Here is a 6,319-nt window from a genome sequence, read left to right as displayed (position 1 = left end):
ATTCAGCAAGTATGTGCTGGTTGCCTACAATGTGCCTGGTGCTGTTTGGGGAACTGGGGCTCAGGGCGTCTGAGACAAACACAGTTCTGCCCACATGGAGCTCACAATCTAGAGGGAGAGAATGGCAGCTGATAGGTAACTATGAGGGGGATAAAGAGGGAAATGTGAAGTGTATACAGGAAGCCTGGTTTGGATTAGGGTCTGAGGGAAAGTCCAGGAGGAAATTAAGTTTAATCTGAGACCTATAGCTGGGTATGGTGGCATGCACCTGTAGTCCCAGCTACTAGAGATGTTGAGATGGGAGGAATGCTTGAATGCAAGAGTTCGAGGCTGCAGCAAGCTGTGATCTTGCTCACTGTACTTCAGTCCGGATGACACAGCGAGACCTCGACACATTAAAAAAAAAAAAAAAAGGCCGGGCGCGGTGGCTCAAGCCTGTAATCCCAGCACTTTGGGAGGCTGAGACGGGCGGATCACGAGGTCAGGAGATCGAGACCATCCCGGCTGACACGGTGAAACCCTGTCTCTACTAAAAATACAAAAAACTAGCCGGGCGACGTGGCGGGCGCCTGTAGTCCCAGCTACTCGGGAGGCTGAGGCAGGAGAATGGCGTAAACCCGGGAGGCGGAGCTTGCAGTGAGCTGAGATCCGGCCACAGCACTCCAGCCTGGGCGACAGAGCTAGACTCCGTCTCAAAAAAAAAAAAAAAAAAAAAAAAGGCTGGTAATCCCAGTACTTCGGGAGGCTGAGGAAGGCAGAGATAGGCAGATTGCTTGAGCCCAGGAGTTCAAACCAGCCTGGGCAACATGGTGAAACTCTGTCTCTATAAAAAATTTAAAAATTAGCTGGGCTTGGTGGCATATGCCTGAAGTCCCAGCTACTTGGAAGGCTGAGGTGGGAGGATTGCTTGAGCCTGGAAGGTAAGACTGCAGGGAGCCGTGATCATACCACTGCACTCCAGCCTGCAGGAAAAAAAAGAAAAAAGAAAAAAAGAAAAAATATATATCAGACTTAACGGATCCCAATGAATCATTCATCTGACATTTAAACAGTCAACCCTCTATACCCACAGATTCTGCATCTGTGGATTCAACCGACCATGGATCAAAAATATATTTTTAAAAATTGTATTGAACATGTACAGACTTTTTTTGGGTCATTATTCTCTAAACAATATAGCAACTCTTTGCATACAATTTACATTGTATTAGGTATTATAAGTAATCTAGAGATGATTTATAGTATATGGGAAGATGTGCATAGGTTATATGAAAATACTAAGCCATTTTATATCAGGGATATCCACTCATTTTGATATCTATGAAGGGTCCTGGAATCATTCCCCCATGGATACTGAGGGATAACTGTAACTGTACAGTGCTTGTCCTGTAACAGATAACACATTGAGGGCTTTACATATTTAACTCATTTAATTCTCACAACAGTCCTGGGAGGTACGTTGTACTATTATTATCCACACTTTAGAGAGGAGGACTGAGCACAGAAAGCTTGAAAAACTGACCCAAGGTCACATAGTTTATATGTGGCAGAGTCGGGATTCAAACCCAGGAAGACTAGCTTGAGTCCATACTCTATTTTATTTATTTATTTTTATTTTAAACTCTAATCTTACGGCATATTATGGCCTCCATACTCTACATGGGAAATTAGGTAAAGGGGAAGGTGGAGTATACTGCCGAGGGCGGTGGAGCCAATAAGGCAGGACAAGGCAGATAATTTATCCTGGGAACTATGGGCCATTCTTGTGGTTTTAATTAGGAAATGGTCATGATGAGGTTGCAATAGAGTCAGAGAGAGGGACAGATACAGTGAGGAGGCTGTAAACATGGTCAGGGCAGAGACCTGTGCAGCTTGGACTAGGGTGGTAGTGATAAGAGGGCCGGGTGCGGTGACTCACACCTGTAACCCCAGCACTTTGGGAGGCTGAGTCGGATGGATCACGAGGTAAGGAGTTCAAGATCAGCCTGGCTAAGATGGTGAAACCCCATCTCTACTAAAAATATAAACAAATTAGCTGGGTGTGATGGCAGGCGCCTATAGTCCCAGCTACTCGGGAGGCTGAAGCAGAGAATTGCTTGAACTCGGGCGGCGGAGGTTGCAGTGAACTGAGATCACAGCACTGCACTCCAGTCTGGGCAACAGAGCAAGACTTCATCTCAAAAGAAAAGATGGGGTTGGGTTAGGAAAAAAAACTGGACACAGGACCTATGGGACTGGCTCATGGATAGGATGTGGGGACGAGTGGAGTGTCAGGTTTTAGGACTGAACATGTGAATTGGACACACTGGAGGAAGAGGAGAAGCAGGTTGGTGAGTTCAGCCTTTGACTTATTGAGTTGGAGCTGACTTTGGGACAGCCCCAGCGGGGGTGTGAAGTGGGTAGTGGAAGCCACCTGGGGTTGAGGATGGAGTCTAGGCAGGGGATGGTCCTATGGAGAGGGAGGAGCCAGGCCCTCAAGAGCCGTCTTCCTCAGAACCTCCCAGGGTGTGGTTAGAAATGTACGTCCCATGCTTCACCTGGACCCGTGGCAACCAGCTCCCTGGGTGGGGCCTGGGCCTCGCCTCCTTATAGGCTCTCCGGGTGACAGCGAGTTGGAAGGATTTGGGCCCGGCTCAGTGAAGAGTAACTCAGAAGACCTGAGAAGAGGAACAAGGGCTGCCAGAGACATGAAGTGACCCCAACTCACAGGCTGCCTCCAAAAGCTGTGGATCTGCCCCTCCCCTAGTGAGCCAGGGAGCTTGGCTCCCTGACATGACTGACCTGTTGGCTTCCAGCCCTTCCCTTCCCCTCCACATTCCCACAGGTTACTCTTATCACCTCTTTCATCTGCCCACAGTCTGCTCATTCTGCCAGGCCCTCAGGATAAGGTCCAGTCCGTGGACCTTGTCACACACAAGGTCATCCATCATCTGCTCCTGACCACCTCTCCAGTTTTCTTGCTCATTTTTTTCCTTCCTGCTTCCTCCATCCCCTTCCCCCATGCAACACTCTGCTTTTCCTGAGCCTTCCACGTGGCCTTTGTACAAGTTGTTCCTTGTGCTGGGAATGTCCATCTCCCCACCCTGATCCCATCCATTCTTGCTGACCCTGCTCAGAAGATGCCTCCTGTAAAATCTCCCTCTATATGCTCCCCTCTGGCCAGGCACAGTGGCTCATGCTTGTAATCCCAGCACTTTGGGAGGCCGAGGCGGGTGGATCACTTGAGGTCAGGAGTTTGAGACCAGCCTGACCAACATGGTGAAAACCTGTCTCTACTGAAAAACAAACGAACAAACAAAAAAACAAAAATTAGCCAGGTGTGGAGGTACACGCCTGTAATCCCAGCCACTTGGGAGGCTGAGGCAGGAGAACTGCTTGAACCTAGGAGGCAGAGGTTGCAGTGAGCTGAGATCATACTATTGCACTCCAGCCTGGGGGACAAGAGCAAAACTCCATCTAAAAAAAAAAAAGGAAGGCCAGGTGCGGTGGCTCATGTCTGTAATCCCAGCACTTTGGGAGGCTGAGGCAGGTGGATTGCTTGAGGTCAGGAGTTCAAGACCAGCCTGACCAACATGGTGAAACCACATCTCTAATAAAAATACAAAAAGTAGCCAGGCGTGGTGGCAGGCATCTGTGATCCCACCTACTCTGGAGGCTGAGGCAGAATAATCACTTGAACCTGGGAGGCAGATGTTGCAGTGAGCTGAGATCTCATCATTGCACTCCAACCTGGGTGACAAAGCGAGACTCCGTCTCAAAAAAAAAAATTAAAAAAAAGGCTCCCTTCTCTTCCCTAAGCCACAGCATTGCACTATATCTCACCAGCAGGCACTCAGCTCCCCCAGCCTCTGGACATAAGGAGGGACATGCAGGTCATCTCCAAACAAATATGGACAGTTATTGAGAGTGCAAGCTCCTGTCTCTTTCAACTCTGCATCTGCCTTACCAGGATCACGGTGCCTGGCACAGAGAAGATGCTCACAGGGCCTCAAGCAGCTGGAAGGGGCCCTCTAAGGCAGAAATTAGCATGAGAAAGACCCAGACCATCTTCAAGGATTTTAGACTGGTGAGCACAGGAACACAGATCACCAAGGAGAATTTGCTGGTCTATGCTAATTTCCCTCACCAAACTGGTAGAGTGACAGGACCATGTTCTAGGAAGTCACAAGCATATCTCTGTATGTGGCCTGCAGTTTGGGTTCATGGTCATCACCATCAGGTCCAGTCCTATCTGACTATACCCAGTCCAAAGGTATCACATGGTCACATATGGAAGTCAGAAGCTTGGTCCCATCCCCCAGCATCTCACTTTGTTAAGGCCTCCACTTCCTTCCTCCTCTGAGATATGAGTAGGCTGACAGAAAGCCCTTTTCCTCAGCACAAGGAGGTTGGCTTTTGGAGGAAACAGGAGTCTGTCTCACCTTCACGTGTCTGACTTGGCTTCTTTGTTCCCCTTTGCTTTGCTGTGGTGGCTTGTATATTTTTTGAACTTTGTTCCTACAATTAGATAATCTTGAGCCTCTGAAGGTCCTTAGGATTCTACCAATCCACTGTTTTCCAAATTTGCCCCAGCCTTACCACAGACCCACGGACTCAGGGACTCCAGGGACCTGGCGATCTGCATCCTTAGCAAGCCCCTTAAGGGATTCACTCATCCAACCCCACCCACTCTTTTTTTCGAGATGGAGTCTTACTCTGTCACACAGGCTGGAGTGCAGTGGTGTGATCTCGGCTCACTGCAACTGCAAGCTCCGCCTCCTGGTTTCACACCATTCTCCTGCCTCAGCCTCCCGAGTAGCTGGGACTACAGGCGCCCGCCACCACACCCAGCTAATTTTTTGTATTTTTAGTAGAGACGGGGTTTCACCGTGTTAGCCAGGATGCTCTCGATCTCCTGACCTTGTGATCTGCCCGCCTCGGCCTCCCAAAGTGCTGGGATTACAGGTGTGGGCCACCGTGCCCGGCCTTTTTTTTTTTTTTTTGAGACGGAGTCTCACTCTGTTGCCCAGGCTGGAGTGCAATGGTGTGATCTCTGCCCACTGCAACTTCTGCCCACTGCGACCTCTGCCTCCCAGGTTCAAGTGATTCTCCTGCCTCAGGCTCCCGAGTGGCTGGGATTACAGGTATGTATCACCACACCTGGCTAAAGTTTGTATTTTAATAGAAACAGCATTTCACCATGTTGGCCAGGCTAGTCTCGAACTCCTGACCTCGTGATCCACCCACCTTGGCCTCCCAAAGTGTTGGGATTACAGGCGGGAGCCACCACACCCAGCCTTTTTTTTTTTTTTTTTTTTGAGACAGAGTCTTGCTCTGTCACCCAGGATGGAGTGCTGTGGCATGGCTCACTGCAACCTACACCTCCTGGGTTCAAGCGATTCTCTTGTTTCAGCCTCCAGAGTAGCTGGGATTACAGGCACCTGCCACCATGCACAGCGAATTTTTTTTTTTTTGTATTTTTAGTAGAGACAGGTTTCACCATGTTGGCCAGGCCGGTCTCCAACTCCTGACCTCAAGTGATCCGCCCGCCTCAACCTCCCAAAGTGTTGGGGTTATAGGCGTGAGCCACCACACCTGGCCTTGTATATTTTTTGAGCTTTGTTCCTACAGTTGGATAATCTAATTTTTTTTTTTTTTTTTTTTTTTTTTTGATACAGAGTCTTGCTCTGTCACCCAGGCTGGGGTGCAGTGGCACGATCTCAGCTCACTGCAACCTCCACCTCCAGGGTTCAAGCGATTTTCTCCTGCCTCAGCCTCCTGAGTACCTGGGATTATGGACGTGCGCCACCACCCCCAGCTAATTTTTGTATTTTTAGTAGAGAAGAGGTTTCACCATGTTGGTCAGGCTGGTCTTGAACTCCTGACCTTGTGATCCGCCCAAGTCAGCCTCCCAAAGTGCTGGGATTACAGGCGTGAGCCACCGTGCCCGGCCCAGCTGGATAATCTTGAGCCTCTAAAGGTCCTTAGGAATCCACCAATCCATTGTTTCCTAGACTCAGGATCTCCAGGGGCCTGGTGATCTGCATCCTTACCAAGCTCCTTAAGGGATTCACTCATCCAACCCCACCCTGCTCATTTTACAGGCTGGCTCATGGGATGGCAGAAAGCCATCCACTGGGAGCAGGACGATCCGAGTGCCAGCCTAGGCTCTCATTAACCTGTCAAGCCATCTCATCTCTCTGAGCCTCATTGTTCCCATCTGTTTAATGGGGACAACCACTGTCATTCTACCTAATTTGCAGAGTCCTTGGGATGGTTAGAATAACGGGGGGGTGGGGGGGGGGGTGGGAGACAGGCTCAGCGGGAGAAGAGATTTGCA

This window comes from Rhinopithecus roxellana, chromosome 3 (assembly GCF_007565055.1).
Source record: "Rhinopithecus roxellana isolate Shanxi Qingling chromosome 3, ASM756505v1, whole genome shotgun sequence".
In the NCBI taxonomy this organism is placed as follows: domain Eukaryota; kingdom Metazoa; phylum Chordata; class Mammalia; order Primates; family Cercopithecidae; genus Rhinopithecus; species Rhinopithecus roxellana.
This window is presented reverse-complemented; position numbering follows the sequence as displayed.